The 24,534-nt window shown below is 36.6% G+C and overlaps 2 long non-coding RNA genes across 2 annotated transcripts in view; one reads left to right on the top strand and one right to left on the bottom strand.

Moving 5' to 3' along the window:
- Positions 1 to 24,534, top strand: part of LOC136839767 (uncharacterized) — a 130,421-nt gene that overhangs the window by 3,524 nt on the left and 102,363 nt on the right. The gene's annotated exons all lie outside the window — the stretch shown is intronic.
- LOC136839768 (uncharacterized) overlaps positions 10,662 to 24,534 on the bottom strand; it is a 303,840-nt gene continuing 289,967 nt past the window's right edge. The window contains exon 4 of the long non-coding RNA XR_010853453.1: positions 10,662 to 11,481. This is a non-coding gene — a long non-coding RNA (uncharacterized lncRNA). The remainder of the gene's footprint in view (positions 11,482 to 24,534) is intronic.

Raw genomic sequence — 24,534 nt, 5'->3', positions numbered from 1 at the left:
AGAGGGACCAAGTATAATCAGATCAGAGATAGAGGCATCTTTAAAACAAATGAAAAGCGATAAAGCAACAGGTGATGATGGAATAGCAGCAGAGATGTTGATATATTAATGGAAATAGTGGAAGGAATATATAAAGATGGAGAGCCTGCAACACAGATGTACAAATCAACATTTATCACAATGCCAAAAATACCAGGAACACTTGAGTGCAATAAACACCGGACTATCAGTATCATGAGTCAGATCACAAAAATAATATTAAGGATTGTTTTGAATAGAATAAGAAATAAGATACTCCCAGAGATTGGCAATGAACAGTGTGGTTTTATGAGAGATAAAGGGACAAGAAATGCAATTTTATTTTGAGAATGTTGATGGAGAGAACAATAGAAGTGAAAAAGATCTATATGTTTGTTTTGTTGACTATGAAAAGGCTTTTGATCAGGTTAGACATGTAGACCTTATAAGGATATTGGAACAGATAAATATCGATGGGAATGATCTAAGATTGATAAAGAATTTATATTGGAATCAAGAGGCATCAGTGAAAGTAGAAAATGACGAATCAGAGACTCGGCACATCAAGAGAGGTGTAAGACAGGGTTGTGTGTTATCACCTGATCTCTTCAATTTATATAGTGAAATGATAATGAGAGATCTCAGAGATATGGAAGGAATTAAGGTTGGAGGAGTCAATATTAATAATATCAGATATGCTGATGATACAGCACTTGTTGCAGACTCTCATGATAAACTTCAAGCTTTAGTCAGTACTTTACGCCAGTCAAGCAGAGAAAGAGGTCTGTCAATAAATATTAAGAGAACAGAAGTTATGGTTATCTCCAAAGATGAAATCCCCCCAAGAACAGATATAAGAATTAATGCTGAAAGAGTTAAACAAACCGATAGTTTTAATTCTTTAGGATGCACTGTCACAAGTGATGGAAAATGCGAAAAAGAGTTCAGGAGGAGAATATCCATGGCAAATGATGCATTTGGTAAGATAAAGAAATTAGTCACCAACTCAAAAATATCGATGAAGCTTAGGAGGAGATTTGTGAAATGTTTTGTTTGGTCTGTATTGTTGTATGGCTGTGAAACTTGGACCTTGAGGAAGGCAGACGAGGAGAGGTTGCAGGCTGCAGGAACGTGGTTTTGGAGAAGGATGCTGAAAATATCATGGACAGAAAGGAAAACTAATGAGCGGGTATTAGAGAGAGTAGGCATTGAGAGAGAACTTTTGGCTTCAGTGAGAGGTAGACAAATGCGGTTTGTGGGTCACATAGTGAGAAGACAAGAACTAGAACATCTCTCTCTCACTGGTAAAATCAATGGAAGTCGGCCGAGAGGAAGACCTAGACAAAAATATATGGATGGATTGGTGAGAATGACTGGAAGAAGAATGTCTGCAGCTCAGTTGCTGCAGAGAGCCGGAAATAGAGAGGAGTGGCGAGCCATGATTGCCGACGTCCTTGGGGATATGGCACCTGGATGATGATGATAGTGCCCTTCAGGCCTGATCATCCTAGCTCCATACCATCCGGGACTTCGAACCCTCCCAGTCGTGGGGAAAAATTCGCGACATCTACAACCCTATGCAGGGATTAGTGTTTTGCCTAACCAACTATTGCTTCCTCTAAAAACGTGACACTAACTGGTGCTGCTGGGCTTCATATTGTATACGGTACGCATGTTATATGTGGCCCGCATTTTTACCAACCTCTTTATGACCTAAATTTTCATTTTGCTATATTTTGTATTTACGACTTCATGTTAAATAATCATGAAGAAAATGCCGTAGAAAAAACGTATAAAACGCTGTGGCACAAAACTGGTATTTCATTATTATATATAATAAATAACTACGATGCCAATACCTAACAACAGTCGTCGACACTAAAAAAAGAAAATAGTTTGTCTAGGTCTCCACCTTGCACAAAGAAAATGTAATATTTAAGCTTAACAACATTATAGAAAACAGTACGGTCACAATGTAGGGTAATCTCAAATGAACTTAAAAGCTTGATTAATTTCATAAAAGATCTGGATTGCAATTGGTAACATCAACACTGCCATACCTTACAAGAATAATGGTACAATACGTAAGAGTTAATAATGACATTCCGGTTTACTAATTAACCATTATTTCAAATTCGAGGATGATACATACTGTACTGTGCATTAAACGAACTAGCAAATAATCCAAATACTATTAAGTAAAATTCGTATAATAGACCGTGCAGGGTGGGACTTGGGCTCAGGTGTAAAACCCACTCTTACAAAATCGGTGCAGTTCAGATGCTGGAGCGAGAGCATCTTACAGAAACACATATCACTGAATTATTCTATACCTGATGTACACAGGAAGTAACTTGAAATTACAGACAATGAAATTCCCCAAAAGCATGCCTTAGTACTTCAAAATCGATGTACCGTAAATTAATGATTAAGACAAAAATAACTTGCATTCACTATGGCAAACGGGTTTAAGGAACCATAAAATTTCTCGTCACATTGTAATACAGTCTGTATCTACTTTTTAATGCAATCATTATTTTCTGAATTTCACCAGTTTTTTCCAAAGGCAATGAGAGTTTTCGACTGTGACTAATTACAAGCATAACAAATTCGTCTGCTTTAGTTATATTAGCCGTTTACCCTTCATCCATTTAACAACAAAAGTCCTTTATGGTCACTTGGCAGATATAGGCTAGGTACCGCGAAAGGCATATGGAAATCAGTTATATGAATAGTTTAAGTCATATAGCAGTCATAATCATATCCCATATTCATGCAAACGCGCAAGTTATGTATTGATATATATATATATATATATATATATATATATATATATATATATATATATATATATATATATATATATATATATGCGTATATATATATATATATATATATATATATATATATATATGCGTGTGTGTGTGTGTGTAGATTGGCAGCAATAAAGATATCATCTAGAAATACCAGAATCTGCAGTGAAGAAAGGGTAAAGAAAAAATACTGGTTGTTACGTTTGCTCGGATTAGTCATGGAAGAGTTAACCTACTAAGTAGCGTAAACTGAAATCTCCTCGTAGATGTTTTCGGCTTGGGGTGCATTGACTCCCAGCTCTCGGTGAGTCATAATTTATGACCAGCTGAAAAGTCACTTTAATGGCGTTGGAAAATAAAGAAGGAAAAGTGTGCGTATCATATGAGAATTTGAATATTTGTGAGATGAAAGATTAAAGATAAGGGCGTAGATACAAAGGATGTTCTAAAGAGGGAAACGGTACTGTTGATAGATCTATACGAGTATCTGCAATAAAGAAGTCCTTGTGTATAGTGGTGATAAAGGTACTTCCCTAGGACAGGGGACAGAAAGAGAAAACTCATGTTTTATGTCGCAGAATCAGATAATATAGCGACTGTAAAATCATTAAGATCGTGAGAATTGTGTTCGCAGGTACCGCGAAAGGCAGTTGGAAATCAATTATATGGATAGTTTAACTCATAAAGTAGTCACGACCATATCCACATATTCATGCAAAAGCGTAAGTTATGCACTGATATATATATATATATATATATATATATATATATATATATATATATATATATATATATATATATATATATATATATTATATATATATATATATATATAATATATATATATATGTGTGTGTGTGTGTGTGTGTGTTATATATATATATATATATATATATATATATATATATATATATATATATATATATATATATATATATATATATATATATATATTGCATAATATATGTTGCATAATGTTTTGCATGAACATCTTTATATCTTGGCCCGAGTTCTGGGAGTCAATGTACCCCAAGCCGAAAACATCTACGTGGAGATTTCAGTTTACGCTACTTAGTAAGTTAACTCTTCCATGATTAATCCGAACAAACGTAACAACCAGTATTTTTTTTTTACTCTTTCTTCACTGCAGATTCTGGTAACTATTACTATTACTTCATTTCCTACACCAAGGATTTATAGATGATATCTTTAATGCTGCCATGTCTACTTTAAAATTCATTGTGTCTATTTCTCACACTTCTGGAATCTGGCTCTCCAACCTGAGTCACCAGGATGAGTTTCCAAAAATATTCAATTTTACCCGGGATTATTAGACCCCTCTGTTTCCCAGATCCTAACCTCGTGAATATTTACTTATTCTTACTCTTTTAAGTCCAGCAATCACAATGACACCATGTTTCAACTTTTCAAATATTCATCTTACCCTTCACACTCTGTTCCTTAATGATACCCAATCATTCATCTTTCGATACAAAACACTTCCTTCCTCTGCTACTAAAGCCTCCGCACCACATAAGTTAGAGGTAAAATGAGGAAATACGAATTCGTTGCAATAAACGATGACTGAAATTCAGTTACCAAATGAGGGTTGATCTAAGCGTAAATAACTCAGAACGTGAGAGAATATGAAATGTAATAACACGTTGGGACACAACATGTTAAGATGAAGTACAATTAGATGCTCTGGAAAGTATTTAATGTGGAAAAAACGATTAAAGTACACGATTCGATCAGATACATTTAGTGCCGGAAGGCAGTAAAACGTAAAACTGGGAATACCAGTCAGACAGGAGAGAATAAACAGATCCATAAAATAAGCTGTTAAAAGGGAGTGAGTAAACAGCAGTATACATATATGAAAGATGTTAATATGAATATGCCAAGAAAAGTGATTGTACGATCTGAGGAAGATGCCTAAAAATATTAAATAGGAAATGTTCTATGAGTAAACACGATCCTTAGGGGGTAATATACATTTCGCTGGAGATCGTGCAACCGAATACTGAAACTGGCAAAGGCACTTTGGGAATCCGAAGTGTTAACAAGATAAAAAGCTGTTTGTTTGTATAGTATAATAGATGGGAAAATGCAGGTAAAGGAAGGGATCGCAAGGGCAAAGCTCTCCTTAATATACGATGAATGGGGCTACAAGATTTGACAACTCTGTCCAATGATAAAAGGATTGTGCTTGCCACAATGAATGGGTACTACAGTTTAATAGTTTACTGTCATGAAGATGCATGAGAAACCACTCCAACTGTAGCTTGAGACAGTATAATAGAGATACTTAGTAGAGAGATGAAGGTTTGGGGGTCGCAGTTTGTTAAATGGCAATATCCAATCGTTCAGTGAATATGGACCTCTTGCATAAGAACCTTCCCTGAATTGTATGGTTTAAAAGGAAGTCTTGAGGCTAAGGCAAAGTGAACTGTTTGGTGTAAAAGTCTGTGACCAAGTTTCTACTGTCTCTGTCGATGCTTAAAAATTTTAGTGAAGTGGACATTACAGACGTAAGGTATAAGCAAAAAATATAACCACAATGGAAATGCGAAAAAAACCCAAACAAATGGAAAGTGAAACATTATTTTTGTAGAGGATGCTGCAGACTGGTGCAGGAGTGGAAGTTACTGGGAGCTTTTCCAGAAAGACAGCTGCGAGCGAATTTCAACACAATTCAGGACACTAAATTACATAGAAGCCACAATAAATGTTATAATAACAGTCAATATGGATGATCATAAAACAGAAGTGTTTAACCATGCAGATACTTACTGCTTATGTTACAAATGAAAGAAGAATGAGTACAAAGGTTATTTATAGGGTAGGTGTTGCAAGAAATAAATTAAAATTTCCTCATCGAAGCAAAAAATGACTATTTGAATTTAACGTGCTTCAATGAAAATGCGATTAAGTTATTAGAGTGAATGATTTTAATCTGTACATCTCAATTTCAACCGTCCAGAAAGGGGATGGGGGTGACTGAAGGCTAATTAACACAATTTTTAGGCTGAAAGCTAATAAGTTTTAAAATGAATTTCAAAAATTCTTTTTACTATTTTTCTAAAAATTTCTATACCAACAAGTCGAAAAAATCTAAGACAGAGAGCGAAAAAAAAAAAAAAAAAAAACAGATACAGTACATACTCAATACAACCCATAAGCTGCAAGGCATTCAAATTTGTTCGTGTTTCTCGTAAGAAAAAAATGTAGATTTTCGCAGTTCCAGCACTCAGTTTTTATTGATAAATTCTGATACCAGAAAATAACTGAGAAGGTGAGATAGAGAACCAGTGAGACTATAACGAAGAACCAGGTCCAAAATGATTCAGTTGCCTTTGGACTTCCACTGGCACATCCCGTTGGTATCCTGAACTATACGGTAACACCAGAGGTAGTAAAAATTATTAAATTAAGAACGTTATGGTACAAAGATCTCGACAAGCTGAAAGACGTAGGACTGCGTTGAAGGGGTTGGTAAAATAAGAATATTAGGAAAGACAGATTAATAACATTACAATAGGAGGGGAGAGGAAAAGAGAAAAGGTGGACTGATGGAGTGTCAGAAGTATTAGAAAGGACCTATATCACTATGCCAGTGTACTTGCATACGATATGAATGATGCAGTACAAGCAAATTGAGTTCTTTTGCTTCTGATTAATTATTTGGTAGTTTGGTGTAGTGGAAGTTAATTCAAAAATGTTTCCATCCTACAGGAACTAGCAGATGAACGAGTCTATGACTTTGAAATCACCACATTTAAAGGGAAATAGCCTTCCTATATTTACAGATGAATATGAATATTAATGTTTATACACGAATATAATAGTTTCACTTCATTCCATAGGCTATACAGCTATGTCCTTTTAAAAAAAAATTTATTTATTTATTTTTCTAAAGATATAGGTCGAAACTTTAAGAATCTAATAAATATACAGCAGGAACTCAACTGGTAGTCTGTTTCAAAACTGTTTGACTTCCGAAGGGATAACAAAATAATTTAAGTCAGAATAAAAGAGAAAGTTTGTGCCTCAATGCAAATCTCTGGAATTTAACTGATAGTCCCGATAGTTTAGAATTCCAAGAGCCACGCAAATCCCACCCTCAGCACCATCATCATCGGCAGCAGTTTGGTAGTGAAGGCAGTGTCGTGATTTCTGCTCCGGACACTTATGGCCCTCATAAAGACAGTGCCATGCTGAGAGTGCCTGATAGAATTCCAGATTTGTAGCCTTCGCCTCCCTCCGAGTTTTAATTCCTTCTCTTTGGCGCTACTAGAAGCAATGGCCAGAGGGAGGAAGGCCACTTTTTTGGGAGTGGGAAGGCTGTGCCCCTTTTCATTTCATTTTTGTTCATCTTTTACAGCAATGACCGTCTGGTCGTTTTGAACCGGGCAATGGGCCATCGTTTGCCAGTGATGTGCTGTACTTCAGGGATTCTATTGATACTTTGTTAGGAATTTACTTTGAGTGCCAACGAGAATGTCAGTTAATGGCGTCGTAAAGTGTTTGTAAATATGCCAATCCATGGGAAAAGTTTGCAGCGGGCGTGTTATAAAACAAGAAGTGTTAAACTGTGAATCCAAGCCTATGACAACAACGAGAATTTTTTTTCTTTTATACGTATATTTTTGTTCTCGAACTGCACGGATAGGAAATTTGTTTATGGAAAGTTGCAGCAAAGTAGAGGGAAATTTATCCTTTCATATCGAGGTAGGAAAAATCGGAAAAATGCCCACAAGCCTTTGTCGGCCGTTTTCTAAACTAGAGTATTTAAAAAACAAAGTTTAGTTATGAAAGATTTCATGAGTATGTGAGCACCCGTACATAAGAGCATATATATACACAAATATATATACTGTATATACACACATATATATACATTCATATTATACTGTATATACATATATATATATATATATATATATATATATATATATATATATATATATATATATATATATATATATATATATATATATATATATATATATAATCACAGATGCTCGCTATCGCTCGCATTTGCTAGTTCCCCATATCCATACCCATACCCTTACCCATATTTGTATCATATCCATACCCATATCTGTACCATACCCATACCCACATCCATTCCATATCCATACCTGTACCATACCCCCATACCCACATCCATTCCATATCCATACCTGTACCATACCCATTCCTATACCCATACCCATACCCATACCCATATTCCATACCCATATCCATATCATACCAATCTCATACCCATGGCCATATCCATACCCATATGAGTACCATACCCATACCATACCAATCTCATAACCATGGCCATATCCATACCCATATGAGTACCATACCCATACCCATATGCATACAATACCCATACCTCTTACCGTACCATACCCATACCCATAAGCGCAGCTAAATTAACCCTACTGATAACAGTCAGCAAAAGTCTACACGCAGCACCAGCTCCGTTTACTTTCTGGTCATATACAGACAGCTGACCAAATCTCGGCGTAAGTGCAGGAGCAGCTGTTGATGGGTTTTGAACCAATGCCGATGCAATTGGCGGTTCCAGACCATCACCAGTAGTGCCTGCTGTTGTTCTAGAATTACCTGCTGAGTCCATTTCAAAGCAAAAATAACAAGGCTCAGCCAAAAATCCTTTCTTATATACCGTTGGGTGGCTTAATGTTGAAAATTTCTGGACAGGGATGGGAAAGGAGTGGGGTGGAGAGGAGGGGAGGGGAGGATTGGGGAGGACGGGAAGGGGAGGGGAGGGGAAGGGAGCTTTCTCCACATGACCAAACCGTCTCTAAACATTCTATTTTTTCATCACCATCTTTAAACTTTTTACTTTGTATTTTCACACTTCTCACTTCACTAGTATTCTTTGTTACGTATACTATATAAAATAGTTCTTCTCAACAGTTTCAGCCTTTTTCTTCTATTCGCTCTGAACATCCATAATTACACTACTACAATCAAACACCCATACTTTATTCCTACAAAGAAAGTCGGATCAAGAATTCCTTCACTCATTCTAAGTTTGGCTTTCACAGGCATTCCAAGTCTCTGCCAGATCTTTTGTATCCACCCAACTACCTTCCTGCTTTAACTAATCTGTGAATTACCTGTCCTCTCCTTCTACCATCATTCTTTACGACAACTTCCACTGTTTCTACAATAATATCAATATTCACTGCTCCACCTTCCTGGTATCCATATACCCCATTAACCTTACTCACTTTCAGCTAAAAACACTTTTGAACTTTGCCAATAAGCTTGACAATTTTATCTTACAGTAATCAACAACAGATGGTAGTTCCTTTTTCATCCAACTACTTTGCACCTACGCTTCCTGTCCGTCCAGTGATTCCTCAAATAAGTTTATCTCAGACCCACTTCTACACCAGCAATCACGCTCTTTTCTACATATTGTAACATGCTTTCTTCATAATATATTTCGGTCATCCTCAACAAATTATCCTCTACAACATACATCATTGTAACCCTCCACACAACATTTCTATCAATTTTATATGATTATCGGTGACCTTAACTTCACGCCCTTTACACAAATTTCTTAATAATAGACGATCAATTCAGACGTATCTTTAAAGTGTAAACACAGGTTTGTTTTCCTATCAATTCATCCGCCATTTATCTCGATTTATATAAAAAAAGACACAGAACGTTTCTTACAGCCACCTCTATCCACTTTACCCTTATAAGAGAACAATTATTTTCCTACCCAATCCTTTACTAAAATCTTTCCCTTGTATAGACACTTTACATATCCTGGCCAGATAATCAATCATCTAACTTTTAATCTCATCGACTCCTCGCACCTCGTTGTTCTTCGACATATCAGTTGCCCTCCTTACATCATCAACAGTTATTTCCACAAACCTTCTCAAATTTACAACCCATAACGCTCTTGCCTCAGGCAGCTCTCCCTCGCTTCTATCCTATACTTTCAACAACTTAAAAATACTCTCTCTGTGAACACATGATTTCATTTTCTTTAGGCAACATCTCTCCACACACATCTTTCATTCTAAGATACATTCTGCCACTGACCTTCATCTTTGCATTTATTTCCCCGATGAATTTTTCTTGCACCTAAGAACTTTTTCTGATTTCACCCAAAATTTTAAGCATACCTCACCATATTTTCCTCTTGACTACTTGAATCATTCTTTTATACAGCAACACAGTCACTTCTCTATTCATTAAACCTCTAATTTCACCATCCAAAAACCTACTGCTTTTATTTCCTCTTCATATATCTATATCTATAAGCCCTTCCAGCTGATTCTGTGAACCTATCCTTGAATTCTGATTTTGCATTTACTCCTCCTACATAAGTGTCTTTCACCCTAACCCATTTTTATCCATCATCTCTTTATTATCAAGCTCTCTTATCTTACTTGCAGTATACATACAATCGCCTTTTGGTTGAAGGACAATATCATTATTTTTATTATTCATAAATGGTTCTTATCCCTAGCAACACGTAAGTACACTGAGTCCAAAAAGTAAATTCTCTCTCTCTCTCTCTCTCTCTCTCTCTCTCTCTCTCTCTCTTTGTAGTTTATGTACAGGCAATACTTTTTTGTTATTTTACATAACATGATATGATTGATACCAAGTTGTGTGAGGACAGCACACACGATGTGTGTGTGTGTGTGTGTGTGTGTGTGTGTGTGTGTGTGTGTGTGTGTGTGTGTGTGTGTGTGTGAGAGAGAGAGAGAGAGAGAGAGAGAGAGAGAGAGAGAGAGAGAGAGAGAGAGAGAGAGAGAGAGTACACGATGAATATGAACATATAAAAGGTGACAGGACAAGGCGAGCAAGTTTCGAAGCACAAGAGTACTTGCATCAAGTCAGAAGAATGTAACAGATATGAATAGTAAGGAAGGGTATGTACTGCTAAGTATGAACAGCTGAGCCCATACAAAATGTCCATTGTAGTGTTGATGGTTCAATTTTGGGAGTCAAGAATAAAAATAGTCGATACAGAGAACAATTTGAAAACTACGCAAAACATTAGAGAATTCTTTGTAGCCTAGTCTCGAAAGACTTGGTGATTGCTAATGATTATTTTCATTTTTTACTATAGACCGATATATTGGGTAAAATAATGTCCTTATCAAACGTTACACTGAAGGGAAAACAAAGAAATATATGTGGCAAGAATAAAGTCTGTGACTGGCAACAGTTTATTCTTGAGAATGCTAGAATGAGGCTACAGTATATTAATCTCCTACCGGGTCGAGAGGAGGTGTGAGAAATTCTGCCGTTAATTTTATTCCGAAGTAAATGCCAGGTCAACATGGAGATTGTTACACAAAAAATGATCTCTCTTCACAGATCTTTGTCTAAAAGGACCCCTTCTTAAGTGACTGGAGAGAGACTCCTCAAGAAAACACACTGAGTCTCTATAACGTTTGGTAAAGCCAACAATGCAAGAAGCTTGTATTATTTACTTATTGCAAAGAATAAAAATACCCATCCTGCCTTTTTGAAGCCTTTAGCCAACTTTTCATAAGTGAATTTGCTCGTTTTAAAGATCATGTAGTTGGTTACTTACCAAAGAGTCATCGTAATGTCCGGCTAAGTGTTTCACGTGACGGTAGCCAGGCTGAAAAAAAAATGAAGAAAACTAGTCAAAAAGTGACTTCAAGAAGTACAGTACAGGCCTCCTTTATTATTCATATTCAAATCAGTCGGTCAGTTAACGTAACGGGCAATCTCCGAAAAAAACAAGAACTTCAGTATATTTTACTTCAGGGATAATCCCATTATAGATAAATAATCCTTTTTAATTTCATTATGTGAAGCCATAAACGTCCTTAACGCTGAATAATACACCCGAGTCTCTTGAAAGCATTTTCTGTTCTTATTATACGAATGAATAAATGTAATATAATTTACCCAGAATGCAAATTGCAGAGTACTAAAAAGACTGAAAAAGAACACCCTATTAGGTATGTAAGTGTGTGAAGGGAGTGGGGAATGAAAAAAAAAAAAAAAGACGCGGCATCTTGAACAATTTCTAGGAATTTTCTCAAAGAACGGCAGCAGTTTCATTAGCGTAATGGTAAGTTTAATATTAGAAAAAGACCACCCACTTATTAATAATGTAAGAAGAATATATTTCAAATTGAAAACCTCTACCGCGTTACCCAGCGCCTGAATTGTCTCATAAAAACCGATGGAAAAATGACTTCCACTAGAAATTTAATGTCTTAAAAATAATGAATTTGAAATTATCACGTCATGCCATGCCAGCAACTTAAAACTTGAATAATGGGTAAAACTTCAGTAAACTATCACCATTTAGCCCACTCCTCGCTTAGACTACGAAAGCAGAATGAGGAGACAGAGCACCAGCAATTGTCCAAGTCCAAGACCGCAATTAACTAGGATTCCTGCTGGTACACGTCCCTCCCACAGGATCGCTAGTCTTCGTTCGTTCCCAATCACGTCGGCTGATTGTGTGTATGAGGGTATTTAATCACCTCATTCTCCATTTTTGAGACGCGAATAAATTGCAAATTAGTATCTTGTGGAAGTCGTTGCTGTGTATTCATTTCGAGCCTCGGGTCTGCGCTGTGGAGATTTCATCAGGTCTGTTATCCGAATCACGGACGCATATCTGTTTCCGTCCCTTGTTTTCTAGTAAGCAGTAATTGCATATTTAAAATTGACTAGATTCATTTCATGTTCCTAAAGCATATGTAGCATCCTTGTTGCTTTCTTCAAACAAAGGATCATTCTACTTTGCGCGGAGGCTTGCGGCACGTTAATTATTTTCGGGGTAATGTGCTAAATAGTCATTTTATATAAATGTCTATGACAATATCAACACCAACAGAAAGTAGACAAACTATTTCAGCACGGTGGTTGATTGCAAAGGATAAAGGTACACAATTCCATATAGTATATATGATGAGCACAGAGATGCATTCATGTATTCCACTTAAACTTTTTAAAATTTCAAAATATACTCATTAGTCGTAGCTGTGCGTCTAGTTAAGCCAAGCCACAAGCACTGTAGAGGATGGCGATGGCGTATACAGCCCTAAATATAACTGTGGATGTCGTAATGAATAACTGACTGGCTTAACTCACAACAAGGCAATGTTGCCTTTTGCTGAACTTACTTCCCTTAACATTTATTTCTTTATTACTTTCATTTAAACACGAAGCATATTCAAATTTCTTATTCCACTTTATCTTGGAAATTCTAAACGTTCAAAAGTCCCGACTGTGAAAATACTACCAAAGGTCAAACAAATGACCTACGGGGGCAAAAACATAGAGGAAAGGCTGGTTTTAGGAAATCAGAAAGAAACCTACGTAAATGGGTGTCTGAATCACGAAATGCAGAAACAGAAGGGTAAACTAAAGACATGACAAAAAGCGAATGAACACAAGGAACTGGAAGAACACGCAACAGTAAGATAGAAATTACCATCGAGATCTCGCAATTCTGCATTTCCCTTCACTGATTAGTTTCCAGAGTTTGAGCAACAAAGTTAGCGCGAATCCTCAAGATTCTTTCTTTCTTATTCGAAACCCGATTGCTCTTTAGAACCGAGAGCAATCTATAGATCATTCTGTTTGTATCTTCGCAGCAGAAGAAAATTTAACGGGATTGAACGCTTTCGACGAGAAATTGGAATCTCGTGTTTATAAGATGTTATTCTGAATGAAGGCGAAACGAGAGTTAACTCGTTTCTCACTTCTTTTGTGTTTCTACAACAGAGGAAACCTTAATTATACTACAGTGTTATTCATCTTTACTAGAGAGAGAGAGAGAGAGAGAGAGAGAGAGAAACTTCCAACTTAAAAAAATAAACAAAAGAATCCCTAAGCATAATATTCATTCCATACCAACCAGATTCCTAAAAAGATGTAGAACAGAGGCTTCATGGGAATTTCTTGTGGTATTAATTTTACTCTCACAGTTTCTTAGTTTTAGTAAAAAGGTTAAAGTTAGGTTAAAAAGTAGACAAATATAATATCTTACAAGCTCTTGTTATTGTAATTGTTCAGGGATTTTTCACGCCAATCACTAAAGTTAAAGGGTAACCACATAATCTTTTTGAAAGTATAAATCAAAATACAATTCATGGAAATATTTATGAGAGGAACCCAAGTACAGAGAAAACAACTGATCTGAATAAAGTATGAAACTTTAAATTGGAACTAAAATACAGAAAATGGCCCACAGAGCACCATCTGTTGCAAAAATACATCGGGAGTTTGATGAGTCGTGCTAGTCAAATGTCAACATACTGCACTTTTAACCTGCGTACTACAATACGTACATACAACCTTAGAAATACTGAGTATATAAAAAACGAGAAAAATGCTTATAACCTATATTGTTTTCTCTATATCTTGCATAAGTCTAGGCCATTATTGTTGTTACACTCGAGAGAGAGAGAGAGAGAGAGAGAGAGAGAGAGAGAGAGAGAGAGAGAGAGAGAGAGAGAGAGAGATCCCTCCCCTCAAAAAAAAAAATATATATATATATAAGTTCCACTCACTGTAAAAATCAATGCCTAACAACTTCCATAGGACCTTTTGAGTCTGGAATAAGAAGCAATAGTTCGCAATGACGCCCGAGAAGTCAAGAGAGTAAGCACTATGTTGATGGTGGAGAACGAATGGAAGATCTGCTGGAAAATACGAAAACACTGATGATAATTTTACCGAAGGTCCGCAGCACTGGGGAGGATCAATATTTAGCACCCCGCGTGGGTTTGGTTCCATAAGAAGTAATTCAATATTGAAATAACTCTTAAACCAGTGCAATTAAGCAACAGCTCTTTCCCTGTCGTCTCATTAAGCTTCACAAGAAGCAGCCATGATTCTTCAATAACCATCAATAGTAAGTTTTCTCCTGAACGACAACAAAAGTAGCAATTAATGTTTTTGAAGAAATAAAAATACTAACAAATTAGGTTTATTTCTGTTCTACATTTAAAGGAGCAAAACAATGCCACTTTCAGCTATTACAATCATCACATATTTCCTTGTGCATCTTACTACTTAAGCATATTCGTTACAACGCAGCAGCAACGAGAAATTAAAATTCCAATAAATATGTGAAATACTTTCGAACACTCGTGCAACTGCTAAGCTTCAATTACTGACAAAACTTCCTCATTAGCATCACACAGGTCAGAGATTTACACACTATCACAAAGGTGAGAAGAGTTGTTAATGGGATGAATATTTTAAATGGTTTAAATTTAAAACTATTATACAATCAAATAAAAAAGTAAAAAAAAAATAAATAAATAAAAATGCCTAAAAATCCGGGGTTACGGTTATATAATAATTATAACCGTGATCAAGCCTATGACACAACTCGTTCTGCAAAGGAGGGTAGTAAGAGTCATACCCATACCCTAACGCATCATATTTTGAACATTATAAGCACTGACATAAGCTATTTCGAAAAGTTATTTCGGAAAGAATAACATTCCAAGTGCTAGGACCTGATATTCTTAAGAAAATTCCTCCTATCAGCTCGAATCTTTCATAATGCGTAGGAATGGGTATTCTCAACTTTCAAGTGGTATCTGTGATTCTTCAAGACACAAGTATCGAGATTTGGTATCCCATCACGACGCAGCTGCTATTTGTAGGACGGAAAATAAAATATTTACTCTTACACACTTCCTTCAACTGTAAGCTAATATATTGAGAAATATGAGTGGTGTAGTTACTGAAGAAAAAAAAAAGTTTTTATGTGCTCTTAAATCAATAAATAAATGAAATTGTAGCGAAGACAAAAATAAAAAAAAATACGGTACATCAGCAGAAAAAGCAAACGAGCCCAAGGCAAATGCACCACTACACATATTAATACGAAATGTCATTAAGTAACCTCCAGTATTTTATTTGAGAGTAAAAGGCAAAATGTCCTAATTCACATTTATTCTTTTATAAACAGCAGTTTCCAGTGGATACAGATTCCGTTTTATATGCAACTGGAAGATTCTATCATCTATAATAAATAACTGACTTTAGCATATATGAGACTTTCTTGGATCTTTAATTTCTGGCGTAAGTGCGCAAATAAAAGGTCTATTATTATATCTCCAATACCATTCATCACTATTATCTTCATCCCTATCGGCTATATTTACAGTCTTCTGTCACCTTCCCCTTTATCACTCCCTATCTTTATTACCCTCTTTATTGGGCCCTGAATCGATGACTTAGCAGCCTCGTGGTCTATCGGAGATTTTCTGGAAATCCCATTGATTTATTTATTGGTTTTTCTTAAACCTCTTTTGCCGACGTATCTCGCTTTGAACATTCTGTTGGTTGCAGTTCCCTTCTTTGGTTGCTGTTGCTGTGCTGCTTCTCTTTTCCGAGTGAAAAAAAAAAAAAAAGAACACGGGCTACCAAAACTGGTGGTTTACCCTGCCGGGCCCAAGGTAACGTCCTGTAATGGCAAGGCTGAGTTACCAGTAACATATATAGGGCAATTTTCTGCCCCGTTCTCTTCGCTGTGCACAAGGACGGAAGTAATGTCGATGTTTTTGGAGTCACTTTAGGGGGCTCTAGGGTTTGAAAATGTATTCTGCTCACAAATTCCTTTGGAATAGGAAGAGACAAAGGAAAATACTGAAGGGGAACAAACAAATGAATTCCCCAAACAAAAGGAACCGTTTTCTACGGCCTCCGATTTATGATTATTTGTGAACATTACTTGCAAGAAAACATGCGCTTCAAATAAGGAAAAAAATAAAAACGAACGTCTGGAAGAAATTTACTGTGCTCTAAAATATAATGAACAAAGGTGTACGCGTGTAATGAAGCAACGCTTTTCATAAACTATCGAGTATCCTACGATATTCTTCTGAGTTCCCTCTGATATTCCTTACATGCTTAACATCGGAGTGTGTGTAAGCGCACGCACTGACACAAGACCAACGTTTTATAAATATCTTTGCATATATTTATATATACATACATATATATACACACATATAAATATATATATATATATATATATATATATATATATATATATATATATATATATATATATATATATATATATATATTATTCTCAGTTATGGGGGGGCGTGCTACTTGGAAATCTTGATAATGAATAAGATTGCCAAGGCCAAGTAGAAAACTTAATTATGCAAGCTTTAGAGGTAGATAACCTCACTATCATGCTGGAATAATGATAAAAACTTTGTTGTTGAAAATAAAATAGAATGAATTGTCTTATGGGTAAAACAAGCAGAAAAAGATAAAAAAATTAAAAATATACATGGAATGTAAGATTAGAAGATAAAAGAACAGCATTAAAAGTTGATAAAATATGCACAGGTGAATTGTGAAATTTTCGATTATGTTAGAGGAAGTCGTGCAGTCAATTGGGCAATGGCAAAAAAAAAAAAAAATAAATAAATAAATAAATTATACCAGTAATGCACCTGTGTTTTAGTTTTCTGTAAAAGAAAACTATTGTGCCGGCTTTGGCTTTCAGTCCGCCCTCAGTCTTAAAAACTACTGAGGTTAGAGGGCTGCAAATTGGTATGTTGACCATCCACCCTCCAATCATCAAACATACCGAACTGCAGTCCTCTAGCCTCAGTAGCTTTTATTTTACTTAATGTTAAAGTTAGCCATAACCGTGCATCTGACAACGATATAGGACATGCTACCACCGGGCAGTGGTTATAGATTCATGGGCCGCGGCTCATACAACATTATACCGAGACCACCAAAAGATAGATATATTTTCGGTGGCCGTCACTATACGGTGTACAGAAAACTCAACTGCACTGAAGAAGCTTCGGCGTATTCTTTACTTGTTGAAGATGTTGATATTACCCTCAGCACTGAAGTATAAAAGTATGTGAAAGAGGTAGATCAATCACCAAATCATGTACAAGAGTTCGGGAACAAGGCTAGTTCTGACTCCAATATGTAAATATGAAAAACTTCGTTAGATAGGTCATCTTAAAAGATTGGAAAAAAAGTGTTCAAAAAAAAAAAAAAAAAAAAGCGTATGGTGGGAAGAAAAAACTCACACACCTCTCATGCGCTACTCCGAATATGTGACGTGCGATCTATGTCAAAGGAAGAAGTCTCCGGGGACAGAAGGTCATAGAGCGATCTGGTGTTTCTAAGGATAGGGGACAGGTGGAGAATTAGCGAGGAAGAGAGGCAATTTTTCTATTACGCCTAGTATTATTTTTACAGTAGGAGAAATGAACCCCACGTTCAATCCTGCTCTATTACTAGGGAATGGGGTCGGCAAAGGGTATATGCTCTTCAGGAAGCTCTTCAGGAAGAGTTTTGTTTCTCTTCATGTTATCAAAGTTCCGCTGAGACAAACACAATCCCCTGAGACAATTAAAGAAAAAAGTTATATATGAATTAGATGGTTTAAGCTTGCATTTTCATATGATTCGAAGTCTATTTAGCAAAAAAAAAAAAAAAAAAAAGAACAATCTGAAAGGAAAAGTGAAAGTTACAGACTGCAACGTCAATAAAGATTTGAACGAGTTCTGTGACTCATTGCACACAATAACCGTATTCAAACCAAAAACATTCCTTTTATTATTTTTCTGGTTAACCTAATGTCACAGACACCTTTGCCTAAAAGCCTGTCTTAGGAACCAGCGCATGGTTACATTTGGTTTCCTTTGGCTCCAGGCCAACTCATCCTCTCATCCTCGGCCCTGCTCGAGATTTTTCTCCCTTTTCTCGTATCAGAATGAAACCCTTCCAGGTCTTGAATAAACTACACGAGTCGTATACTTGGGAATTCAATTTCTTTCCTTGATATGAATACAAAGCTTTCTCTTACTTCACCCGCCATTTAGGTGGAGGAAATTTCGATTGCTTCGTTACGATCGATCTAGCGTCGGGTGAAACGTTAACCATCTCCCTAACAACCTTATTATGACGCCATAAACCCATCATATACACCTGTATAGCTAAAATAGCGACAGTAAAATGCTCCTGTATATGGGTTTTCATTTTCCTCCTCACATACTGGACTTATCCATAATTTCCGTTCGCCCTTTACAAAGTACGGCCTCCAGACACCGCAATTTCGGCTTTCCAGTAAATTCTAGTCTCGTCCTCAGCACTTGGACGATTCCCAGGGACTAGAAGGGTGAGACTCTGGCTCGTTCTCCCTTTCTTTCTACCTTAACCTCTTTCTCCGTTTTAGTTTTACTCTCCGGTTTTATATCAGTGATAACCTGCTCCTTTCCTTTGTTTTTCTCTCTCCTCTCATCTCCCTTAAAACAAAAAGAACGGAACAGGAATTCTAGGCTGTAGTGCAAATGAATTCCCGTTTTTTCTTTATTATTGGAACATTATACTCCTTTGGAATTCTTCCTTTTCTCGAACCCAATACTCCAAAGCATTCAAACCTTAGGTCATAAAGTCAGAAATCGGAATTTGATTGATACGAGTCTGTATAACTTCCAAGCCTTCCAGGTTTACGCTTTGCCCAGACAAAGATCCTGATTGTTATAGACCTACTTGATTCAAGGACAACACGGAATTGTTACTTCACGTAAGAAAAAAAAAACCGTTATTCCTTCCAAAATCATTCAAAAGGTTCATGCTGGTTACTTACGGATTCTCTCCTACTGACCATTATTCTCCTGAAGCTAAACCCCTCAAACAATTACTGAGAAAGGCACTGGAACGGTGAATGTACCCTGGAATTACCTGTTGCCGAAATTCGTGCTGCACTTCATAGTTTCGTTGTGCGGGCTACATAATCAAATTTTCATTTATTAACAGTCTCAATAGAAAGGGTGCGTTGGATGAACTTTATTTATTTCCATTCCCTTATCTCGTGGGTCCTTCAAGGCATCAGTTTTTGAATAATTTCGATCGTAAAGTTTACTGCTGGGACATTTGGAATGAGAGTGCTTGGTGCTGGTGATAAAATAAAAGTTGTGTGGAGTCGAGTTCCTTGGGAAGCGAAGGAGGTTACGGCATGCTGACTCGGAAAAAGCAAAGTTTGTTATGGGCATTTTGATAAGAATGACTTACTTTCGCACGAAGTGTACAACACTTTATGGGAAAATGTAGAAAACAAGCATTTTTGTGAGGAAAGATTATTATTAGTCAGAAATTATGCTTGCACAATATTCAGAACATTGCGTGGAAAGCAAATGATTTTACTGATGGTGATTATAAATTAACCTAACATTTACACCTTCGGCATGCTTCTGCTTGTAGATCTATACACACAAGCACACACACACACAATGTGTACAAATAAGAACATTACAATTTTTATCATTATTCGTACTGTACAATTAATCTTATGAAATAAACTGAAGGATCATGACCTTCCACAGTACAATGCCTAGATGAGAAAAAAGGAAAATAAAAGCAAAGAATAATAATTGTGCAAAACGTTATTTCAAAAATGCTAAAAGATAAAAAAAAGGAAATGATGAAAACACAAAATAAGTCATTAAAGAGAAGGAAAGTGCTTTTGATTGTAACCTCAAGCAAAGAAATTCAAACCTATGTAGAAATCCATGGTACAGTACTAAGGCACAGCTCAAGGTTTGGTCATCAACGAACGCCAAGCAACTAGACGTGGCAACCGAAGACTCTGCAGCCACAAGTAAAGGCACTGATACACTAAACAACTCAGTAAAAGATAACTGAACGGAGGTGACGTCCTCTTACTACCTTACTAATGCTGGAAGAAAAAATTAGTCATGAAACCCATAGACAATTCTGAGTAAAAACCTCTCTCACCTTACATTTATAGACCAAATGATATGGCTGTTGCAGTTATCATTATTGAAATAGTTTAACCAGGCCACTGAGCTGATTATCAGCACTCCTAGGGCTGGCCCATAGGATTAGGATGAAAAGGAGTACGAGGTCTAGGCCATAGGCCAAGCACTGGGACTAAATGGTGGATGAAAAAGAAATTTTTTAAAAATATGTACAAAGGCGCATGTTTTTACACTGGAACACACACAAACACCAAATACAAAATTTATTCATGTTTTCATCTGTACAATAAAAAAAAAGTCAGTAATGATAAAAATCAGGATAAGTGATACTGTTAGATTTTACTTTTTTAAATTCATTAAATGCCCTAAAAGTTTTTGCGTTTTCATTATTCACTTTTTATATTTTATCAATTAAATTACAGTTTTTCATGAACATTAAAATGCTGAAGACTGATGAAATTTCACCTATCGATTTATTTCCAAAACTCGATAACCACTGTTAGTTATATTTTGGACATTCACATAACACGTTTAATTGTTATCAGTACTATACATTCTGAGCATTCGGAAGCAGGGTTATGTGGAATGTTCATCAAGTGTCCATGTGCCAGACGATTGACTGATTGATTTGTGTCTATTAAAACTGGCGCCACAACACCTAAGTTATTGACGCAGTAACAAAATTAAATAGAAAACTACAATTGATAAATTTAAAAGAATTTTCATATAAAAAATGTCTATATATATACACATATTTAACTATATATACGCATAACAATATCTGTTCAAATATACTATCCATGCATACACATACTTTATATGTATATGATGTAAATTTTGTTGAGGAGGACCGACTCCCTCGCAAAGATATATAACTGCTCTATATTACAATCCTCCCCGAGAATTGTAGCTAGGATAAAATATCCTTCTCTGTCACGTCCCCAGGACAGGAACCTAAGTCTTAGATTCGCAAGACTGGGGCATTCGATCAGCAAATGTCTCACAGTCAAGGGCACAATACATTCACCGCAGAATGGAGGAACTGCGCCAGACATCAAGAACCCATGAGTGAGTCTTGCATGTCCAATCCTTATCCTGCACAACATCGTTTCTCCTTGGCATATAGGTATATGACCAAGGAGATACTGATGGCGTAATACTGCGCATCTTCTGGGTACTGGTGAGGTGACTGCTAACTTATTAGCATGAGAAGGCACCCAGCAAATATTTACTTCTTTACCTCTTCTTTTCACTAAAAGCAGCCATTCCAATATCTCTAAAATCAGAGGGGTTAAAGACTTACAAGATTTCAATGACTGAAGAACACTACTCGAGTCACAATATACTGTATAGTAAAACTATTCCCATTCTCTGTTAAAATTTCCTTTAATGCCTTTAAAATTGCATTCAGTTCTGCTGTAAAAATAGACACAAAAAATGATAATCTTCCGCTTCTTTCTATATCAGGGAAGGCCATTCCAAAGCCGACGCCAGCATCTGACTTTGAGCCATCCATGAAAACTGCAACGGAGTTATCATGTTGTGAGAAATGATCTAAAAATATGGACGGCATTGTCTCATTGGACATTTCTGCCTTCGTAAAATGAAAATATCTACAAAGGTTTACCTCTGGAAGGTCCCAGGGGTGCTAACCGTATGCGTAACCGTTAAAATCTCTCGGCATTTTAATTTCCTGCTTATACATTTTACTCTAAAAGCAAATGGTTGAGGTTGCTTGGGGGGATTTTCATAAAATTGCCAATGCATTTCATTTCTAATACAAATGCTGGTTAAGGAATTAGGGAGCCTCTGAAATCTGTACCAGCTGCGAACCAGCAGACGTTGGTAATGTAGATCCAAAGGCATCTCACCAGCATCTACAAGCATGCTCAGTGGGAGATGATTTAAATGCTACTGTGGCTAATTCATTCGTCCATGATGGATTGAATTAAGCATTATAAGGCTATTAAGCTTTGCTGAAGTGTACACTTCACACCCATAAGTAATTTTGAAAAGAACAAAGCTTTGTATATTCTCAACATCTGAGCTCGGTCTGTACCCGATGAAGCGTGAGACAGAACTTTCAGCACATTCATTGTTTTCAAGCATTTTGTCTTAATATACTTCAGATGTTGGATCCGAGTCAGCTTGCTATTAAAAATCAACCAGAGAAACCTTGTTTCACCAACACATGGGATTCTTTGTCTATGTATGAACAAATCTGGATGGGGATGGAATCCTTTTATGCGGCAAAAGTGCATAGTTACGTTTTACTAGCAGATAATCTAAAACCATTCATCTCAGCCCACTTTACTATATTATAAATGCAGAGCTGAAGGAAGCGTTCAGCCAATGCCATCCTTGTTGCTGCAAAGGATATCGAAAGGTCATCAACAAAAAGGGTATATGTTATATCTGAGGGAATTATTTTGGAAACCCCACTGATTGCTAAGGTGAGCAAGGTTAAACTTAGAACACTTCCCTCTGGCATGCCTTCTTCTAGGTTGAATGCATCTGAATTGTTGCTCCAACTTGAACCTGAAATAACCTATTTTCTAAAAGTGCCTTGATAAGAAGAGGCAAATTGCCTCTCTGGTACATTCATAAAGAACCCTTAAAATGCCATATCTCTATTTTGTATCATAAGCCTTCTCTATATCAAAGAAAACAGTGATATGATGCTGCTTGTTAGCAAAAGCTTCACATATTGAAGATTCCATTCAAACCAATACATCAGTTGTGGAGTGCACACTTCGAAAACCACACTGAGCATGCGACAGATATTTACCACGTTCCAATTACCACATCAAATGTGTGTTCACCATTTTTTCCATGAATCTGATATCTCTCAGGTCCAAACATTAAAGGGTAGTTGATGATCCTACCACAACACCCACTATTTAGGTTCAAATATAAACCCAGTCCCAGCTATGATACCTTTCCTATTTATCAGGTCCAATAAATGTTACCAAAAGTGGAAAATTCCACAAAAATTAACCCAAAGAAACACATAATGATATATGGGACTCTTGGACTCAAACCCGGGAACAAATCCCAGGGGTTCAAGAGCCCCCCCTCACCACGTCAAGGTAGTCCCACATCTAGGGTTTTTTTTATCAGGAAGTACTATGGTACCCTGTACAATGTTCATACTATCATGTGTTTTTTTATTGTTGCTTCTCAATTGTCAGTGTTTGTTATATTCACGTAACTTTCAGATTTATTTTTTGTTGAAGTTTCTATTAATCACGTCTGGTCTTTTATGTATCTAAATGACATTTCAGAAGTTGAGTGTCTATTCAAAAAGAAATTTTCTAATTTCAAAGCTGATCTTTTTTTTGCCGGTTTCTAAGGTTAAGACTTCCACTTCCAAATAGGGAGTCAAAGTGTGCCAAGGTTGAGTCTTGTCTGTATCTAGTTTTCCTGGGCCTTCTGTATGGTATTAATGATATCTTTATTTATCTGAATTGAGTGTCCTTCAGAGTCGTTCACTGGCAAAAGGTTTTTGGGTTGTGTCATCACGTGACGATGTATTTTAATTTCTTCCAGGATGGAGGTCCCTCTCATTTGGGATGCCCAACAGGGGGAGGAGCAAAACTGTTACCCACAGTGGTAATTGCTCTGGGATCCTCATCATGCCCTCTGTGCCTCAAGAGTTGTCAGTCCGTCGAAATCGGACCCTGCACTGAGGGCAAGGTTTGTCGTAAAAGTTTCGCATAGATCGATCACGTTAGGTGCTCCAATTTTACAGGTGGAGAGGCATGCCGTCCACCTCCACCCTACATCTAAGTTATAAGAGCAGTCTTATTCATATTTTAGTGCCATGCAATTGTCGTCAATGATAAAGGAAGAGGGAAGCAAGAGAACTTAATAGAGGGGAGTTTAAAAGGACGAAGGATTCCCAATGTTTGGTTAAATCC

The sequence above is a fragment of the Macrobrachium rosenbergii genome, chromosome 6 (assembly GCF_040412425.1).
Source record: "Macrobrachium rosenbergii isolate ZJJX-2024 chromosome 6, ASM4041242v1, whole genome shotgun sequence".
In the NCBI taxonomy this organism is placed as follows: domain Eukaryota; kingdom Metazoa; phylum Arthropoda; class Malacostraca; order Decapoda; family Palaemonidae; genus Macrobrachium; species Macrobrachium rosenbergii.
Note: the sequence above shows the minus strand (reverse complement) of the source record. Positions and strands in the feature narration are given on the sequence as shown.